Source organism: Macaca mulatta, chromosome 18 (genome assembly GCF_049350105.2).
Source record: "Macaca mulatta isolate MMU2019108-1 chromosome 18, T2T-MMU8v2.0, whole genome shotgun sequence".
Classification (NCBI taxonomy): Eukaryota; Metazoa; Chordata; class Mammalia; order Primates; family Cercopithecidae; genus Macaca; species Macaca mulatta.
Window position 1 is genome coordinate 76,630,963 of NC_133423.1, and position 22,344 is coordinate 76,653,306.

At 40.4% G+C, this 22,344-nt stretch overlaps 1 protein-coding gene across 50 annotated transcripts in view; it reads right to left on the reverse strand.

Annotated features, from left to right (window-relative positions):
• Nucleotides 1-22,344, reverse strand: part of EPB41L3 (erythrocyte membrane protein band 4.1 like 3) — a 246,116-nt gene that overhangs the window by 124,924 nt on the left and 98,848 nt on the right. For 2 of the 50 annotated variants that reach the window (XM_077975599.1, XM_077975595.1), the window contains exon 2: nt 2,679-2,816. The exons of the other annotated variants lie outside the window; for them this stretch is intronic. The gene's annotated coding sequence lies outside the window, so the exon portion shown is untranslated. The remainder of the gene's footprint in view (nt 1-2,678; nt 2,817-22,344) is intronic. 50 annotated transcript variants of the gene reach the window in all.

Below are 22,344 nucleotides of genomic sequence, written 5' to 3' on the forward strand. Positions count from 1 at the left end.
GTTGCTGACTTTGGTTTTTACTGTTTCCTCCCATCAGAGGCTCTAAGCCCCAGGAGGCGGGGGATTTTTATTTATCATATCCCCTCTACTGCATCCCCGGCGTCTAGAATAGTGTGTGGCAGGTAGTGGGTGCTCAAGGAGTATCTGCTGAATGTAGGAACTCAGCTTTGGGATTCCAAGCCCTTCAATCCTAAGTGTCAGGCACCTGGCAGGTCCTCATTAGATTATGTTTGCTGAATGAGGGCACCCAACGGCTATATCCTTAAAAAGATAGTTTTAAGTTGTGCTTTGTATTACAGGTAATTTCTGGACAAAATAACATGATAATAAACAAATATACTAAAATTATTAGAATCATTTTTTTATAAGGACAGTCCAACCTAGTGAAAAGTGCATAGTCACTGATGTCAGACAGACATGGGCAAGAATTCTAGCCCTACTACCTATTAATTGTGCATTTAAAATGAAACAGGCACACATGTCTTTATTATTGAGAAAAGCACTTGGAGAATGACCCATCCATTCTAAATCCTGACCCTGATGTTCCTTATTTTATCTTCCTCATGAATGAGGCTCTGCTATAGGCATACTACTGCTTGTCTTAAAACTAAAGAGAGCACATTAAAACACACACACCCCACACACACACTCCACACACTCACACACACAGACACACAGAGCAACCAATCGATATTTAAAACACGGATGTTATATCCAGGAAGCATAATATAAACTACCTAGCTTATAATTAGCAGTAAGCAACTTGATATGAGCCTTGTCTTTTTCAAAGAGGATTAACAGTAAAAGCCAAAAGCACATTATTTAAGATATTGAGACATTAATAAATGCCATTTATCACTGTTGCCAATTGGTATCAGTTACCAATCTCCTACAAAGTGATGACATCTAACAGATTATGTTCAGAGTTAGCTGTGTCCCTTACCAACTGTGTGAATTTAAATTATGTATACTCTCTAAAAATCAATTTGTTTCCGTTGAAAACTGTAGATAAAATACCCAATCTTATCACTGTTGAGTACATAGCATTAATATAGTACAACACACATTGGAGGCATTCAATAAATGGGCCATCATTATTTTTAAACCAGTAGAGCTATTCTTTTTGTTACTATCTCCTGGCTAGAATTTATTCCAGTATTAAAAAAAGAAAATGAACAGCTTGTTAAAATTGAATGATGATTTGGACCAAGTTCCTTACAACTTATGAAATATTACCTTCTCTTTTAGAGCTTTCTAGGCCTTAAGATCACGAATGCTAATAAAATCATAACGAATAAACCAAATTAAGGAACAGGTTGAACTCTCTCCTTGCCACTCTGTCAGAAGAATAACAGTAGCATCTATCACTTTTGTGCACTTGTCATTTCCAGTAACGTGCTTACACGAACTCCACTGAAAATCTGAGCTTGGGAGATAATTATCTTACCCCAGGACTTTCTCACGAGGGGGATAAGGGAAAGGGAATTCAGACAAAGGTTATGGGGGACAGTGATGCCCTTGGTTAGCCAGAAAGACAATGAAAATAAATTTTCTTGGCATAAAGGAACCACAAGTTTAAAATAATAATTACCAGAGCTATTTCTTATCTGATACTATAAATACTTTGTCTTCTTCATTTAGCTTCTAAAAGACATGATAAAACAACAACAACAAAAAATCTTTACTTTCCAAGCTGTGTTTTTCCCCTGGTGATGGGGACAAAAGGGAATGATTTACTATTAGTATAATTTATATATTAACACTGTCCAACCAAAAAGAAGACACATTTTCCACTGAACTATCTCTGTTTAATGCCAAAACTTTTGCAAAGTATTCCTTTCCTATTTTCCAAACACATTTGCTCATTCCTTATTACCATGTATCTGCTTCTTATGTGTAAGAATCTAACAAGAGGCCGGGCGCAGTGGCTCACGCCTGTAATCCCAGTGCTTTTGGAGGCTGAGGCAGGTAGATTACGAAGTCAGGAGTTCGAGACCAGCCTAGCCAACGTGGTGAAACCCTGTCTCTACTAAAAATACAAAAAATTAGCTGGGCATGGTGGCACGCGCCTGTAATCCCAGCTACTCAGGAGGCTGAGGCAGGAGAATCACTTGAACCTGGGAGGCAGAGGTTGCAGTGAGCCAAGACTGTGCCACTGCACTCTAGCCTGGACAAGAGAGCGAGACTCTGTCTCAAAATAATAATAATATTAATAATAATAATAATAAAAGAATCTACTAAGAGTACCAGCTATTTGATGTGTCCATTATTTAAGTCTGGTAGCAACACCCAGACCAGTTAAGCACAGATTACACATAAACATTTTAAAAGGCAGCAAACTTTGCTTAATTGTGAGAACAAAGACAATCTTTAGGGATTTGTAATCAGTGCCATCTGCCTGGGAGTGCTGAGCAGTCTCTCATGAAAGTGTTACAAGCCCAATGCAGCAGAGGCCAGTCGGGAAAACACCCTTGAAGGTAATAAAGCCAACAGTTTCCATCATCAGACACTGGCATAATGCTGAGAAACTGTTCATAAACATTCAAACTGGTTTTGCTCTTGCCAAAGAAAATGTTTCTAACAGAAAAGAGTTCCTTTCAGGATTTCCAAGAAGAGAAAATAAACCAAAGAACACAAGGTGGCCAGCCCCCATGGCAGAGGAGGGCTCGGGACCTCACCTGGCCCAAACAACACCCTTTCAACCTCGGAGGTGGGTATTCACTTTCTTGAGTTGGAGAACTGCATCTTAAAGAACCACACTAAGACGTCCATTCCTGGTGAACACCAACTAGCTCATCAGAGGTGTCAGCAGCTGCCTGTGGGTAGCAAGGTCCTGGGAGAATAGAGTTAAACGTGGTAGGAAGAATAAAAGGTTTGAAATTTAAATGAGAGTAAAAACATTAATCTTCCTATTTCACGGTTTGGTACTTTAGAATCACACTAATCTAAAAGGAATCGAAGGAGATCAAAAGGTAAGTCGGCTAGCCCCAAACTGCATCTGCTCAAACCAAAAGCACAGGCTTCACACAAAGAAACCATGAAACCAGAGTCAAATTGCTCTGCTTACTTTTGCCAAAGCACCTTAAGTAAATTCCTGCCGATAGGGTTTATGTTGCTTTTGCTATCATTCTGCTGTGTTTGGGTGTATAATTTTCTTTATAATCATTCACTCATTTAATCTATCATACAGTAGCATGCATATGCTACGTGCTAGGTCCCAAGGATAGGAAAATAGGAGACTCTGTTATCTCGTTTGCAATTTTACTACTTTTGATCTTTATCACTGAACAAGTTACACACGACGATCATTAAAATAGCTAAACACAAGCAAACGAGTGATTTACAACTAACCATCAAATTACAGCCAGGTTGGGAAGAACCTATACTCCTAGAACACACACTGACACCATATTACAGATGCAGTAATTTAATATGGAAACCAGGGAAAGCTGGTATTGCAGAATCAGTTTAACACTTGAGGGCTTGTACCTCTGAGAAAGAGCTTTTCATGTGAAGAAAGATGTTAATGGGATATCACTTTGTAGATACTGTGATTTTGTTACTAAACTAGTATCAATGACCCAGGGAACATCTGCATCTGAAGGCATTCTGGTCTGCTAACAGGCCCATGACTATACTTAGTAATGGGAAGTCTGCATGATGAGTGGGCCAGAAAGTCCCAACTTTCTTCCCTAAGGACCCAAGTATAGCATCATTCCTTACATGAAACCAAGCTGCATCCCCAGGCAGCTGTAGATCCTCAATCTTGGCTGGAGTATGGTAGGTGGAACCACATAACATTTACCTAATAGCCCTATGATCTCAGCTGAGGTGAAAAAATAAATATGTAGGAGACTGACAGGCAGGGCTGGGTAATGTTTTCAAAATCACTTAGCATCCTGAATGCACAATCTGAAAAATCAGAGCAAACCAGTAGTTCAGTAGTGAAGGCCAGTGGGGTATGTATGGGGAACATAAATGTGTGGCTTTATTTCTGGACTATCAATGCTATGCCAGTGGTCTATATTATCCTGTGCCTCATTCTTGGAACGTCTGCGGCACTGTGTAGACCCTGCCCAGCCTGACCATGGGCTCTTCCTCAGCAGAGAGCAACAGTTTTTATGTTATTCTATCCTAATGCCTAGCACATAGTTCGCATATTTCTTCCGTATATATTCAATGAATAATCTAGTTGTTTTATTTTAAAGTATACCCCATCACTCTCAAATTTTATCTGGTAAAATTATTAAATCTACATCAATATTTTTTATCTTAAAAGCCAGCTCTATCTGCCTACTTATTTAGGAGAGGAATAAAGGAGGAATAAAAATTTGTTGTAGGCAATCAGTTAAAAAAACAAAAGGGGAAACTTTGAAATAATTAGACAGTACTTGTGTACCGTCCCTTTATTCAAGTGGGAAATAACTGAGCTCCTCAACCAGTGAGAATTCCAAAAACTCCGGAATACCTGTTATGCAGTGAAAGTGCAAAGAACAAAGTCATTTGTTTGACCAAAGACCTTCATTCCCAATTAACCAGACGCAGACAACAGATTATCATCCACAGGCCTCCCACTTCTTCCTGCCTGCAGTGAACTTCTGGTGAGTTTGATCTGCCTGAAGACTTCTAGCACCAGGAGAGGAGGACAAAACAAAGTACATGAAATTTAAGTGAATTAATTTGACTTCTCTCCAATATCTCCCTTGAAAAACTGACTCGAAGAAGCAAGCAGAAATGGTTAAAGGGCCTAAGTCTCACCCTTTCTTTAATAGCTATGGAGTTTTGTGTGTTTTTTTTGTTTTTTGTTTTTTGTTTTTTTTTTTGGTATGTAGACCCATTTACCTTACGGGCAAAGGATCAAAACTTGGGTCCTCCCTTCTTTGGCCCAGATTGGATTTTTTCATAACGAGTCTAACAAAATCAAGATGATTTTTGGTGAAATATTGAATCCATATTTCATAATACCAAACTGAAGGTTTTTAGGGTCTCTTACTTTTACATTTACCATATAAAATGTTAATTTAAGACTAATTTTCAAAGAGGTGACCTCCAGTTCTTAGTTCATCAATACTGCAACTTTCCAGATGCATACAATACAGAGATGTGTGCCAGAGACAGGGATGAAAACAAAAATCAGAGAACCACCTGGATGGAGATTAAAAATGCACAAAAATTAAGCTGGTACAGATTCACAGTTTCAAAAGGTTTCCAGAGTAAAGTAATATTTGAGAATAGCTACTTCAAAATAACTTTCAATAAGACAAGGAGATCAGGTAGCATTAGAATTTTCTTTCTGGTCAAATTCAGCAATGCAAGAAAATAGGTATGGATTTAGAAGAAGAATTAGAGGACAATTAGATTGGATTAGACACCCAGCTGCTTGTCCCTGTAATGAACACAGCACCGTATGCTAATGCTGGGAACATAATGATGAACAAAAAAGACATGGATGTAAATTCCCATCCTCAAACACCTTATAGTTGAGAGAAAACACAGCCAAGTAAACAGTTCTAAGACAGCTGAGAAATGCCACTGAAAAGTCCTGGATGCTACAAGACATAGAGAACGGGCACTCAACCTTGGCTAGGGAGATCAGGGTTTCCTTTCAAGAGAAAGTGAAATCTGATATCCGAAGAATACAGCAAGGTGAAGAAAGAGTGTCTTTGTTTGGGTAGGTGCTGGTGATGGTAAGACAGGAGGATCGAGAGGTCATGAGGGATCTGACCACAAAGGGAACTCATCAATGCATATTAGGAGCAATGGAGAACAAGTTCAAGATTTTAAGGTGAGCACAATAAAGTTAGATTGGTGTTTCAGACCCACCGCACTGGCTAGAGAATGGAGAATGGATTAGGGAACAGACCTGAGGTCAAAAGCAAATAAAGGAGGACCACTGAGGAATGCATTTTGATGACCCAGCGGAAAGAAGATGAGGGCTTATATATAATTACAATATCCTAGAAATGAAGAAGAGCTTTGGAAGGCAGGGAGGATAGGGAGCTTTAGCCCTCACCATTAGCTCCATTAGTTCCAGTTCCTACCATAAGGCACCCTAAAATCATCATCATCATCATCATCATCGTCAAAATTTAAAGTGGCTGCCTCTGCAAACGTAGACTTAGGGTAAGTCCTCTAGTTCCCTACTTCCCAACAGCCTACCTAGCTAAGCCCTGCCTATATGTAAATGCTAGATCCACCACTAAAGAAGCATCAGTAAGGAGTTTCTGCAGACATTAGAATCCACAGAATACAGCAGGATGAGGAAAACAGCATGCATGAGGGTGCCTAGGCATCTGGTGGATAGTATGTTTGATCCTTGTGGTTAGGGAATGCAGCTGCGGTAGTTTGTCATTCTCTCTCCCAAGTTTTTCCGATTCTCCTCTTTCCAGGCACATACTAGGATCACACTTCCTCATCAGCCTGGGTCCCTCCATTATTACTATGAGAAAAGACTTCTTGCCAAAAAACAGTGCACACACAGCTCATACAAGAAGTGAATTTGCTCTTTGAAGCCTCAGAGATTTGCGTGTTGCTACAGCAGCATAACCTAACCTGCCCTAATCAACTGAGTTGGAGAGGACCGCAAAGCTGGTATGCAGAGAATAGAGAAAGCCAGTTACGTCTGTGCCAAATCTGAAGTACCTAGAAAAAACGAAAGGGTAGGATAGCAAGGTTAAAGAGAAGGTGACAGTGCAGAAAATGGAAAGACTTTTCTCTCATTTACACACTCATGGGGTATCTCCTCCGGGACTATGCCAGGAAACTGTGTACACTTGTTCACTGGTCTTCGCCTATTCTAGAGACACAGTAAAAACTAGAGGGTAAGAGTCTATCTCCTACAGTCACACTGCTTGGGCTCAACTGACTCCACAGTGAATTAGCTGTGTCACTTTGGGTAAGTCACTTAACTCTTCTGAGCCTTGGCTTAGTAAGTGTGATATTAATCATATCAGCAAAATGGGGATAGTTAATATTCCTTTCTCACCAGCTTATGAGGTTTTAGTAAGAAAATTCACAAAATTTATACAGTATCTGGCACATCTTAAGTACTCAGACATTAGCCCCTACTTATTTATATTTCAGATTATGAAACCCAGGATATATAGAATATTGTCTCTTATAGTCATTATCGCTTATCCAGGACAGAAAATCAAGATAATTTTAATGTACGTACTACCAGAAATCTGATGATAAAATACGACATAGCAAAGCTAAAGTTGCATTCTAAAACTTAAAGTCCATGTCAATTAAAAAAGTAATAATGACTTTGGTCATGTTACTAAAGAGGCCAAAGCATAATTATAAGGTTACAAAAGTGGAAGAAAATAAGTATTTTCCCCAGTATGTCTTGTGTATTAAATTACAACTCTAAACAGCAACATAGCTGACATCAACCCTTATGCAGTGATTATTTCAGTATGAAACACTTCTTCCTCCTTCCTGCCCTAACTTAATTGAAACAGAACACTAGAGCAGCTGTTAATATAGTATAGTCCTCACCACTGATTATAGTGCAAAGTTCATCCTCCCTTCACAGGATAAAGCAACGCAAAACGTTAAGTTCATGTATGTTTGTATATGTGATGCCAATCACAAATGGCATAAAATGTGCTTCAACATTTTATATGTAATTTAAAACCATAACCAAAAGAAGACATCATGTTGCATAAGTGGTAAAAACACAGGTTATATGACTGGATTGCTCTTGGAATACACTTCCTTCCTCTATTTATACATAAATATTATAATCTACCAGCAAATAATTATTTCCAAAGTAGTTTTCTTCTTTTTACAAGACAAGTCCACAAACACCACTTTATGTGCATTGGATACTATTATTGTATGTATCTGCTTTATTTTTATCAAGAACTGTAAAAACATTAATGAAAGTTACAGAGAAACAATATATTTTCAAATGAACCTCTTATGAAAAATGCTAAGTCTCAGAAACGTATTCACTTAGAGGAATCATTATCGCTTCCTTGGTATTACTTAGATGCCAGAGGTTTAAAAAAAAATAGACGGAATGTTTCTCACTCCATATGTTTCTGACAAGAAGGTGGGATTTCCTTGGCCCTAGAATCCATTAGTGCTGACAGGGTACAGCTGCACCCATAATAGTCTCTTATTCCAAATTACAGGTATATTACGTTTATTTCCCAAGCTATCTTTAAATCCACATACAATGAACAGTCAAATATTTTTAAAACACAATTCTGACCTATAAAATAAATGCGTGTTCTCCCTTGCAGAGCTTTTTGAGCCAACACTGTTTCAGCGACTGGCCATCTATCTATTATCACCAACAGTAAGTAGCGTGATTTTCACAAGTGTCCAAAACCAACATATGCTGGAGAGGACATTTTATTTTTATTCTATATGCACTTTGGCTCCTTGGTGCCCACACCAAACAGCTGTCACTTACCGCAAGCCTTTCCTAACGCTTTCTGTAATTCCTAAGGGGCTTCCCAGTCTATAATTAGAGTCTCCAGCTGCCGCCATCTACACTGCGGGGTGCTACTGAGAGCTTTTTGCTTTGTAGCATTCCCTAAAAAGTCTTCTTCAAGTTGGTATTGCTGGAATAACATTGTTTGGTATTCAGCTTGGATAGCAAATATGAATTCTTCAACCATTTGCTATGAACAATTCTGTTCCACAAGTAAGGAAGGTACGCTTTGAAATGAACTCTGCATCAGTCATATGAGAAAGGAGTTGAGTCTAAGCATAGAAAAACAGGGAAGCAGAAAGCAATACTAGAAACTTCCTGATTCAGAATTGCAGAGAACATCAGTATTGAATCAGTTACAACAACTCTCTTGGTCTTTTACATAATTCTCCTTCCCAGGCACCATCACCAGGATGAACTGAAATAGCACAGCAAGAAGGAAGTAAGAAAGAACAGGCAAAAATCTCCCCCTCCTGTTTCAAAATCCTTAAGGTCAACAATGCCAGAAAAGATAGCGTGAAAGTGAAACATGGTTGGAAGTCAAAAAATAAGAGGAAGCAGCAAGCTTTAAGTTGGAGTAACCCTTCAAAACAAAATGAAGTCTGATTTTCAGAAAATGAAAACATTTTCAAAACACAGAGCACTACCCACCACCCCTCTCATTCCAGCCTAGGCGTTCACAGGAAGCAAATGCATACAAATAGGCTTTTCTCCATAGAGAAGGATCTGCTGCAATGGGAGAGGGAAGCCTGTGCACACAGATCCTCCTCAACCTCAGGAGTCATCGTTTCCCTGACTACAAAAGCTAATATAATGAACCAAATGCAAGTGTCCATAGAAAGTTAGACATGCTAAGACCTGATAGCTGATGTGGAGTCCTTAGATATTTTTACCAACAAAAAGCCCAAGTGCCGCAGATGCCCTTGACCCAAGCACCACACCCAGAGCCCCAAGTCCAGCGGTAGATACTCCCAAAACTCGCACCTCATTTCTACTACGGATGTGCTCCTCCTGGGTGGTTGACACCTGGGCATTACTAGGAACTTTCCAAGGGCTCGTCTACTTGGCAGGATTTTTAAATGCCCAGCTTAGACAAAAGCAAGTGGACGCTTGTTATTTATCTCGATTATAGGGATTCTTGTTCTCCTCATGTGCTATTTCCCAGTGAGATAATTTCTCAACCCAGAAACCAAATGGTTAAGAAGAGAGTAGTATACCCATACTGGTTCCTGACATTATCAGTTGTTCTCCAAGTGAATTTCCCAGTAAGCTGAAGTCTGTTCCTTCCAGTACAAAAAGGGGCTTTAAAACCATCTTTAGCAGACAATGTTTCTAACACTACCATGTCCCCTGAAGGCCAAAATGTTAAACACTGTGAACTTCCAGCAGTTCCTTTTTCCACAGCCACAGCTATATGACTGTCATGGATATCAGCTGGTATGAATTCAGGGAATGTAAATTCATTGCAGGATTAGCCTAAGCAAAATAATGAACCAGACAGACTTAGTTTTTTCAACCCAGCAGTTAACATACACACATTTAGCCCACTATATATTTCTATTAGCAGAGATAAGTAACAGTTGATAACTGCACACGAAATCTGCTGATCAGAACAGTTAAAACCAGAATATGGAAAGGCCTCAATTTACCAGTTAATTATATTCCAACACATTACTTGTAAAATGGTTGTTGCGTGCCAAAAATTCCATTCTCCACAGAAATTGTATTATAAATCATAGTTAAGCTTCAAAGATTGTCTATGAAGTCTTAAGCCAGAATGCATGTCAACAATATCTTAGTCGAGTCTCACAGATGCATGTGAATGTTCTTCTTAAACCCAGCAGGGATTAGCTGTGGGGGAGGAGGGCTGGGTGCTGCTCTGAGGACAGAACAACATCATCTTGTTGGTTCTGTTCATGGCTCTATCACCAAACGTTTCAAGCAGTCTCTAGCACATAGGAGACACTCAGTATGTGTCAGTGGATGAATGAACAAATCAGAGGATGCAGCAACTACAACTCTGAGACAGTGACAGGGTGAGGGATCAGAAGGGTCCTATTAAAGGATTGTTAGACTGATTGTTAGATTGAAAAGGTTTCCCACTTACCTTTCTGGAGCCTGCCCCAAGACACCTCCACAGAAGAAACAATGTCAAGTTTTCTGGGTATCTCCCCAGAAATGTTCTAATCATATTCTAGCGCATATATTTAGACAACCCCTACCCTTAAAAAAAGAAATAGAAATTAAAAGGAAGTTTATTTTTATTTTTTTTTCCTTTTGAGATGGAGCCTCAATCTGTTACCAAGGCTGGAATGCAGTGGCATGATCTCAGCTCACGGCAACCTCTGCCTTCCAGGTTCAAGCAATTCTCCACCTCAGCTTTCCAAGTACCTGGGACTACAGGCATGCACCAGCACACCCAGCTAACATTTTTCTATTTATAGTAGAGACAGGGTTTCACCATGTTGGCCAAGCTGGTCTCGAACTCCTGACCTCAAGCAATCTTCCCCCCTTGACCTCCCAAAGTGCTGGGATTACAGGCGTGAGCCACTGCACCTGGCCAGGAAGCATCCACAGAGTTGCACTTGATGTTTTCCCAACAGCAGCATGTGGCCGGGTCATCCCTCCCTTCCCGCCGCCACCAGACGCTTTTCTCCCTTAGGACTCCAGCACCAGCTCCTGGCTTTCTTCCTACCCCACTGACCACCACTCTGGTCTGTGGACACTGGAGGACCGCAGGGGTTGGTTCTTGGAACTCTTCCATATCTGCACTCAGTATTTGAAGAGCTTAACTGGTGCCCTGGCTCTAGATATTGTCACCAGCATCCCTTAGCTAGATGACGTAATGGGCTCCTAAGGGGTCTCCCTGCTCCATCTCCTCTCTCCATTCCCACAGGGTCTGGTTATTCCTTATTCATCCTACAGAGCTCCTCTCTTAATTTAAGGTCAGGTCAGGGGATGCACACATCAAGGCCCCTCAGGTCCCCTCAGGGAGACCACGGCCTTTCAAGGGTCCACAGGGCCCCTGCCAACTGTGGCCCCATTTCTTCTGGATCCTCGCCGCCTCCAGCCCTCGCTCTCTGCTCCAAACACACTGGCTTCCCTGCCACTCTCACCCTAGAGCCTCACACTGGAATGTTCTTCCTCAGACCACCGCCCACCCCCAACCCTGTGCACTCTCTCACGCGCCCTTCAGGACAGTGTTCAAATGCACCTCTCTTCAAAGCCTGCCCTAACTACTCCCTAAAATCCCCTCTCCCTTCCTGGTCCTTGCCCCACTTCGTTCTGCCCCATAGCTCCTGTCCGACCTCCCCTGTGCTATATTCGTGTCTTTATTATTTTCTGTTTCTCGCCTCTACAATAGAAGCTCCAGGACAACAAGGGTTTGTATCTATTTGCTTCTCTTCCACCTTCAGTCCTAGAAGAATGCCTGGGACATAACCACAGGCAATCAGAAAGTCTTTGTTGTGAACGAATAATGTATTTTATACTATTTCTTAACAGTTTACTAGATGGCTAAAATGACCTACTTGTATTCAGCACAGGACTGGGTGTCCACCGTGGGATGTAGAGATTGATGAGGTCAGTCCCCTCCTGACAGGCACATAGGGCTCCCAGACTCTCGCTGCTCAAAAACGGGACTGCAGTGAACATCCTTTTACATGGACAAGTATTTGCAGATAAAAAGGAGTATGCAAATTAAAAGACTTGGGCTTTCTCTTTGGATACAAATCTCTCAAATGTAACAGGAGTAAGCAGGAGCTCACTAAAAAGTGTCTGAATCCGTCTGTTTGGCAAATTAACAGGCAATCTGCTCGGCAAAGACGTCAGCTCAGATTGTGTGTCAAGTGACATCCCAGGGTGAATTACGATGATGAAATTATAGGACTGATAAGAGAGAAAAACTGCAGAGAAAATGACTCAGCCTAAGCTTTCAGGAGAAGAAAGCAACGAGTGAAACAACAACAAATCTTCAATAGCTGTTTTTTGTGAAGGCGTGCATCACACTTCTAGCAAAAACCATCCTTGCTGCCGGGTACTGCACGTGTCCCTGTTCATGCGTACAGAGGAGACGCCCCTGCGTGTGCTCAGGAAGGCTGCCAAACCGCTAATCTTACAGGAGAGTATGGAAACCCACCGCGACTATACTCCTTGCTCTTCAGTGCTGTCCCTCTACACATCCTGGACCTCAGTTACTCCCCAGTCTATCCAGATTCCTATTTTTCTCCTTGTCCAAAACTCTCAGAGAAAATAGTCACTCAGTTTTCACCAAGACCCAAGAATCACTCTACCATAACCAGTCAAGTGCCAAATATGTGTTTAGAAGCAGAAGTTGGTTCCTTTCAAACTGCTGAACTCCTTTTTCAAAAGAAGATGCTAATCCGTCGGCTGTGTTCCCCAACCCAGTAGTCCCTAAGGGGCACTGCAGAGCTACATGTGGAGAGATGCCTATTCCGGCATTTCCTCACCTAAGGACTACAGAGCCTCTGTCAGAGGGGACGGGGACAAACCTCGCTTTCAACCGCTCCACAATCACTGACCCACCCAGCGCACAGGACAGTCTTTGTTTCTCCTTAGAAAGGATATACTTCTTTCTCCTACATTTGCAGATTTAGCTGAGTAGTTACTGATAACTTTTCCTCCAGTAGTTATCCCACGGATTTACACTGTTCAGTTTTCAAGGAAATCACTAGAATGACGAATATCCTTATCTGCATAGCGCTGTACAAATGTTGGCTGGGACAACTCAAACCTAAAACATCTGCAGGCATTAAAGCAGCAACTGATTCTCAGGAATGGAACTGTTTTGCTTTCTGAGGCAACCCAAGGAGCTTATCCATGGTTCTCTGCTACATTTCCAGGGACTTCATAATAAAAGCAATATACAGTAATCGACAACAATTTCGAGTTTCAAAGATGTCGAATGAGAGATGCCCCCAAAAGAAATATGCTTCAAATCAAGGAGAAAATAATCAAGGCCAAATAAACTAGGTCACCAGATTTATTTCTGAGCTGTATAAGTTGGACACGTTTCTGAGTCATAGAGTATTAATCTAGAAGAGACAATCAAGCTGCCTGCCTCATTTTAGAGAAGGGGCCAGAGCTAGGGTAGTTAAGCACCTCCCCTGTGATTTAAAATGTTCTGGCTAGAAAATGCCAAAGTATAATAATATATTTTCCATATGATGATCTAATAATAAGTAGCAAAACGTTGAACCAGCTTTTCACTATGTTACACAGAGTAACACTCTTAGTAACAATCTATTATTTGGGGAGAACACAAATAGAAAATGCTGCACTAATTAATTTTGGTCTTTTTCCTTCCAAGTTGTATCCCCATGCTTGCCTCCCCTACATCCCAAAGTAAAAAGAAAAAAAAAAAAAACTAGGATGAGGCTAGGGCTTCTATTCAGGACTTACAAAAGGCAGACAATGAAAACACAACATAAAAAGGGGCCACCACAAAAAAATTAAAACATGTCATAAACTCCTGCTGTCATGAGGGGATCATTAAATCAGCAGAACAGAGACACTGCCGGGGAGGCCTCAACTCCCACCCGCAAGGCCCGTGGCCTTGGGCAGGCCTCTGGTCACCCTGCATTTCCATTTTATTCCTTGTAAATGGAAGCACTGAATAAGATAACTTCCAAGGGCCTTTCAGTTTTAATACAAGAAACCTTTAAGAATGCATAATTTGTCTTCTGAGTAAATATTTGCCAAAACATAAACTCAGTAATAGGTGGCATAAAAAGCAAATGCAGAAAGAGATGTGCTCCATAACCCACACACCACTCCCGAGGCAGAAGATAAAATATTATGAATAATTATCAATATTAACTTAAATCCTTGTCCCTGGTGAAAACAACACATAAAATGGTTCCTAAATGTTTCAGGATTTTAACCGTACACAGAGAACCATCTGTAAGCCACAGTCCCATTTTATTATTCAAAGAGAAGCATTTTCACTAACTAGTCTGCTATAGAAACTACATGGCAACGATTTGCTTTGTAAGCATTTTATCTAGATTGTTAGCTAACTCTGAATATACATCATTAAGGCACTCACCTGAGCACACACAAAAAAGGATCCTATCTAGGATTCACTTCAGTTTTTCTTGGGTGAATGGCGCATGCCTAGTAATGTACACTTGAAGATTACAGTTCAGGTCTATAGTAGCCTAACATTCAGCTCATCTAGTTAACCCCCAACATTATCTAGCTTAGTACTAAATGCCAGGAATTTGTCAGGGTCACGTGTGTCACTGACACTCAATCATTTATTAAAGAAACACGACCATGATGAGCATGGCTGGCTAAAGAGTGAGGATATCATAAGAAACGCTTGAAATTTAGAATGAGTACAGAATTTGTAATGACAAAATGGCTTTGGAATGAGACAGTCTTAGGTTCAAATTCCAACCTGCATTTACTCTCCATATGTTGCTGGACAAATCATTTAACTCCTCAAGCTTTAGTTCCCTCCTCTATAAACCAAGGAGACAATATCTACCTAACACAGATGTTACAGGCTTAGAGATAACAAGAGATCCCACTAGAATATAAGTTCTACATAGGCAGGGATTTTCTGGAATTTTTGCTCACTGCTAGGTAGAAAAGTGCCTGGCATACAATAGGTGTTTGAGAAATATTTGATGAATAAGTGAATAAATGTAAAATGACTAACTCAGTGGTCACCTGAAATATTATTAACTTAGTCATAAGTTAATATCTGAAATTAACTTAGTCATAAAATATTGATAATCTCGACATTTGCCATAATAAAAACCTTAATTACAACACAGTCAAAATTTTAACTTGTAGCAATGATGCAATTAAAAACTATCAACACACTTCAAAACGATGTTTACAACAAGCAAAAGGGTTACCTTTAGAACTGAAACATGTATTTTCTTCCAACGCCAAATTTTTTTCTTTTTTTTTTTTTTTTTTTTGGAGCTGGAGTCTCACTCTGTTGCCCAGGCTGGAGTGCAGTAGAGTGGTGCAATCTCAGCTCACTGCAACCTCCACCTCCCTGGTTCAAGCGATTCTTATGCCTCAGCCTCCCGAGTAGCTGGGATTACAGGCACCCGCCACCATGCTTGGCTAAATTTGTGTGTGTGTGTGTAATTTTAGTAGAGACAGGGTTTCACCACGTTGGCCAGGCTGGTCTCAAGCTTCTGACCTCAAGTCCTCAAGTGATCTGCCTGTCTCGGCCTCTCAAAGTGGTGGGATCACAGGAATGAGCCACTAAGCCTGGCCTCCAAATCTATTTTTAAAGTTCCACAATACTCATAATAATAAAGTCAATGTGTATCTGTAGAATAAATTGTGATCTAAATGAAAAATGTTATTTGTCACATAAGGCATCTCAATAGAGTATCTCTTAGAGCCTGCATAAATTTCATCTTTGTCTACTCAGCTTAAAAGTATACAAGTGCAGGCATTAGTCTTCATGCCATAAAATTTCATGAGAGTTGAAAGCCTTCAGAGCACACACTGAATGTTTTTGACCAATGTCTACATTTAAGGAGTTGAAAAAAATGAATAAAGTAGCTCTTAGAAGCCATTCTGGTTGAGGGCAAATCTTAAACAATGAAAAATGATAAAGCAAAGCAACAGATACAAAATAACAGACAAGTTTTTAATTGTACTACAATGCAGCTTACTGCTAGGTAGAAAAGTGCCTGGCATATAATAGGTACTCAAGAAATATTTGATGAATAAGTGAATAAATGGAAAATGGTATTACTTTCATTGCTAAATTTTTTTTTTTTTTTTTTTGCAACATGGCTGCAATACTAGTTAAAAGTGACTTAGCTGGGATTACATGTAGAGATTATATAAAAAGTATTTTAGCAATGAAAGTAATTCAAGGACCTAGTATCATAAGGCATCACAAGTTTAGCAAACAGGGATATACAAAATGAGGAATTCCCATTAAAAGCTTCCATTAGAACAGACATATATGCAGTAAGCATCACACAAGGGCCACAAAGTCCCTGAAAACAGTGATTTCCAGATTTCACAGATTGGCAGGACAGCATTATTGAACATCAAATGATGCTAGACATGGCTACTCAAATCATCCATAATGGTTTCTGAATAGAAGCTTTTCAAGAGTGGGCCCCTTCCAATTCTTTGTTTCCCCAAGTCTTCCCTTTATTTCTTTTCTTCTTCAAACTAGCTTAAACTGGACTTCTGTCAATTGAAACAATAAACCAACACTCCAAATCAGAAACATTAATACTATAAATCTGATATAAAAAATTTATGTATAATCTTGTTGAAAAACAAAATGTAATTTTTCCTCATTTGAAGTTTTAAAATATACCCAACTTAAAAAATTTTAATATCTGTTGGTCTGGCACGGTGGCTCACACCTGTAATCCCAGCACTTTGAGAAGCCAAAGCGGGTGGATCACCTGAGGTCAGGAGTTCGAGACCAGCCTGACCAACATGGAGAAACCCCATCTCTACTAAAAATACAAAATTAGCCAGGCATGGTGGCACATGCCTGTAATCCCAGCTACTTGGGAGGCTGAGGCAGGAGAATCGCTTGAATCCTAGAGACAGAGGTTGTGGTGAACCAAGATTGCACCACTGTACTCCAGCCTGGACAATAAGAGTAAAACTCTGTTTAAAAAAAAAAAAAATTAACATCTATTGGTATACACTTGTTTTTGAGAACTGTCCAAGATCATGTCCTTCCTACTTGTTTTTAAAACTTATTATTATTACTATTATTATGTTTTGAGATGGAGTCTTGCTCTGTCGCCCAGGCTGGAGTGCAATGGCACGATCTCAGCTCACTGCAAGCTCCGCCTCCCAAGTTCATGCCATTCTCCTGCCTCAGCCTCCCGAGGAGCCGGGACTACAGGCGCCCGCCACCACACCTGGCTAATTTTTTTGTATTTTTAGTAGAGACGGGGTTTCACAGTGTTAGCCAGGATGGTCTTGATCTCCTGACCTCGTGATCCACCTGCCTTGGCCTCCCAAAGTGCTGGGATTACATGCGTGAGCCACCGCACCTGGCCTAAAAACCTTTTAAAAAAAAAAATCCAAAATGAATATATCTCTATATATAATGCCTACAAATAGATATTTAAATGACTATATGATTTCTATGAATATTTGTATGTATGTGTTCATATATACATATATATGTGGGTACATAGATGCATGTTGGGGGTGCCCTACAAATATTAATTCATTTAATTCTCACAACAAATCTATGAAGTGGGTACTATTATTACTCCCAACTGAATAAATGGAAGCACAGAGATGTTATTTAACTTTCCTCTGGTCATACAGCATAACCAGCCGGGCTCTTTTCATTTTTCGTTTTGTTTTGTTTTGTTTTGTTTCTGAGAATGAGTTTCACTCTGTTGTCCAGGCTGGAGTGCAGTGGCGCAATCTCGGCTCCCTGCAACCTCCGCCACCCAGGTTTAACCAACTCTCCTGCCTCAGCCTCCCGAGTAGCTGGGATTACAGGCACCTGCCACCATGCCCGGCTAATTGCTTGTATTTTCAGTAGAGCCAGGGTTTCACCATGTTGGCCAGGCTGGTCTCGAACTCCTGACCTCAAACGATCCACCCGTCTCGGCCTCCCAAAGTGCTGGGTTTACAGGCATGAGCCACTGTGCCTGGTCTGGACTCTTAACTACTATACTGTACACTTAACAGCTGCTTTCCCACTATAATACAAACAGAAAATACTTTTGGCTATTTCCATTGGTCTCCTGCAGGAAATAAGGCTGTGCCAGAGATCTCAAGGATTCCACTTCGCTAAAACATAATTTAATCTCTCTTCTTGGCATCATGCTCTCTGAGCCAAGCAAGGAGGCCAAATTCTTCTGTCTTAACCACTCAAAAAGTTAGGGCCACCTTTCCTCCATCCATGGGGAATAATCCCAGGAGAGGATGTGTGGAGCTAGTGTGGATCACATGCAGAAGGGAATGCAGCAGTGCACTGGCCACATCTGGGTCACCCGCCTATCATTTAGCCAGGGAGCAGGTGGCTCCCTATGTGGACAAGTCATCCCCACAAAGGAGTGAGGAGCAGTTCTCCAAAGCAAGTGGGGGAGGTGCTGGTCTGAAATGAAAGCTGCACACAATAGAAGTTTCCACTGTGAGTTCAAACCAATGAAGAACTTATTTCAGTTCCTCATTTCTAATCATTCAGTCATGGTAGAAAACCCAGGTTTAACACAGACACACCATATTTCATTTTATTCAATCTAAAGCAACAGGCAAAAGTGACAGAAGCTAAGTGACAAAAATCCCCTCTACCCCGATCCGTGATGACCTTTCTTATATTTGCTCCAAGCTGGACCCAAGTAGAGCAGTCCCCTGACGGACCAGCAGCCGCCTGCTCTGAGCTGGTCAGTGTGGGGCCCAGACAGCCAAAGCAACCAGGAGTTATCCAAGAGGCATGCCATGGCCCTAGGAAAGCACTCGCAGGGGCCAGCACTGGGATTTTGAAACAAACTCTACAAAGAATAGTAATATTAACAACACACAGTAACACAATGAGGCCAGCTTTCCTACAATTCCCATTTTATATATGCACTAACATGCACATAAGCATCACATAAATCCAATGAGGCTAGTATTACTATGCACACTTTATAGGGGATGACACTGACATTAAGTGATACTAAAGAACTTGCCTATGGCTGCAGTATTAGTAGGTTACTGAGCTGGGATTATATGTAGAGATTATATAAATTTATAATGATAACACTGCATATCACAAATCTGATCTAAAACTTCCACAATGATTATAACACATATATTATAGACACATTATAATTATAATACATATGCATAGTTATTATGTAATATATGAAATAAGAATTAACAAATATCTTCTTATAACCTGGAGTTATGAAGAAAATAATATTAGAGAATGCATTTTCTTTCCATTGTTAGTGAAAATCTAAATTGATATCGAGATATTCTTCTCCACCATTCAAACAACTTGTTTTATCAGGGAGATGCATAAAAATAATTGCAGGGACCCTTGTACTTCCATCTGAGAAGATGTCTTCTACTGGAGAAACCACCAATGCAAATTTAGTGCTTATGAGGATGGTAATGATGCTGGTATTTCTACTGAGAAATCTGCCACCTCAGTCTCTTTGCAGTATCAGATAAAAGGCCACCAAGAAACGAGATGGCTCTATCAGGCAATTCCATTTTACAGAAAATCATAAAAACAATTATCTATGTCATTAGAGACTCTTTAAAAAGAGCTTCAAAACATCTAATTTGCTGATCCAGGCCTGAGACATAATCCTGACTGTCCATGCTAAAGAGTAATAACATCCAATTGAGTAAAAATTATTCAGACATACTAAAATCAGTGAAATCAAATACAGATGGAGCCAAAGAGGCAAAGCACCTGTATTTCTTGGTCAAACTTAATTCATGTGGATCATCATTGATGTAGTTCACAATAAATGATTATGGAGGGTCCAGGTGTCCCCACACCTTCACTTATTAGAAAATATCAAAGTTGACATATTCTTTACCACTCAATCAACTTCCCTTTATCAACGAGACACATTCAAATCATTGCACTGATCCGAGTGCCTCCTCCAAGAACAACTTTCCACTGGCATCAGGAAGAAAGGACTATAACTGAATATAAATTTAACAATGAAGAGAGACCATTCAATTTCACCAACACTTATTGAGTACCTGGAGCTACAGAAAAATCTCTGCCCTCCTAAAATGTAGACAGATTCTCCCCAGATCTCTGCCCTCGTAAAATGCATACACATTCTCTGACTGGAGAAAAATTCAATTTTCAATCAAAAAAATAGAAATAAGCCAGCAACAGAAACTTTCTTATGAATGAGAAATTCTTCAAAACCAAGTTATAAATGATGTTGCCAATAGGAAACCACCAATATCTATCTTTATACTTCAGAATAATTTCCTACAGTAGTCCAAATGAAAAATTACCATTCGTGTTTCTTTAATTAGAATGCACACCTAATCAAACTCTTGCCTATCTACTTGGTACTTAACTGAAGAGCTCAGAATTAAAAACCAACCACACTTTGATTTTCCCAGCACTGAACAGAGACAGTGAAAACGAGAGGAGTACGAATTATTTTCCAAATTACAAAACAGCAGAATATTCATTGGTTAAAAACAAACAAACAAACAAAAACACTGTTTACCTTAGACTGTGCTAAAACTGGAAGGGAACAAAGGGGCAGGCCAGATGGTATATCAGGGAAAGTATTAACAACGTGGAAGTGTTAATTCTTAAGGGGGAGAAATTATCCCGAAAAGCATAAAGAATCCCAAGCCCAGGTTAATTGAAAATGACCAACACACAACCGTCACCCTAAGCAGCATGATTCTCACTGCTCAGTGGGGTAAGGTCTCGGTCCAGCACACACTGATTCTCGTATCCCAAGAAGCTCCTGCAGGCAGTAGAGGCCAGCTCTTCTCGCCAGGGAGTCTCACATTTTGACGTTATATTTACAATTTAAAGTTAAACCACTCTTAACAAAACCATACCTGCTAAATAAAATGTTAAAGACTGAGCTGGAATTTTCCCTCATAAATTCGTGGGATTTTTTCACATTACATTTTAAATGACTCTTTCATTTGAGGATTTACTGAGCACTTACGAAGTGCCGAGCAGTGTCCTAAAAGTTGGGCCTACGACAGTGAACAAAACGGATAAAAATCCTGTTGCCAAGAAGCTGATATTCTGGTTGAGGGAGAAACATGAAAACATAAAATGTGTAGGGATATGAAGAAAAGTAACCCGGGAAGAGGAGCAGGTTGTGTAGGATGTTGTTGGGGCTGGGAGGAGGTACGTGCAAGACTACACTAAGCAGCAAAGGATGAAGAAAGGCATGGGAGCCAGATATGAATATGCAGAGGAAGAATGTTCCAGGTGAGAGCTCGGCAAGTCCAATGCCTATGAGGGAGAAGGGAGAAGCATGACCCAGTTCAAGGCTCAGTGAGGAAGCCACAAACCTTGCAAAAGCGTCCAGTCTTCAACAAGAAACACACCACAGAATTCTACAGATATCAACATGCATGGATCTCAATCTCACTGTTAGACAACGACAAACAACAAGCTACAGAAGGAGATGCACAATATACTATTTTAAAAATATAAACAGTAAAAACAATACCACAAATAATCGAGTAATGCTAGAAATAGTGATGTGGGAAGAAAGAAAGACACGCATGGTTATGAGAAACACAAAGCCAGAAGAGTGGCCACTTCTAAGAGGGAGAGAGGTGCACATTCAGAGAATGCAGGAGATTTGGCAATTTGGGGTTGCTTTATTTTATTTTATATTTGAGACAGGATCTTGCTCTGTCACCCAAGCTTAGAGTGCAGTGGTGCAATCATAGCTCACTGCAGCCTTGACTTCCCAGGCTCAAGCGATCCTCCCACCTCAGCCTTCCAAGTAGTAGCTGGAACCACAGACACACACCACCATGTCTGGTTAATTTTTTAAAAAAATTTTTGTACAGATGGGGTCTCACTATTTTGCTCAAGCTAGTTTCAAACTCCTGAGCTCAAGTGATCCTCCTGCCTTGGTCTCCCAAAGTGTTGGGATTACAGATCTTCAGCACCTGAGTCCAGCTGGGGTCACATTTTGTGCAGGCTGTGCATATAGGTCATCATCTTTTCAATCAACCCTTGTGTGTATCAGAAATATTTCACAATATTTTTGTAAAATAATTTTCAACCCCATTCCTGCATCCGCTAGCCTTTTTTCTTTGTTTTTGGTTTTGAGACAGTCTCACTCTGTCACCCAGGCTGCAGTAGAGTGGTGTGATCTCGGCCCACTGCAGCCTCAGCCTCCCAGGTTCAGGTGATTCTCACACCTCAGCCTCCCAAGTAGCTGGGATTA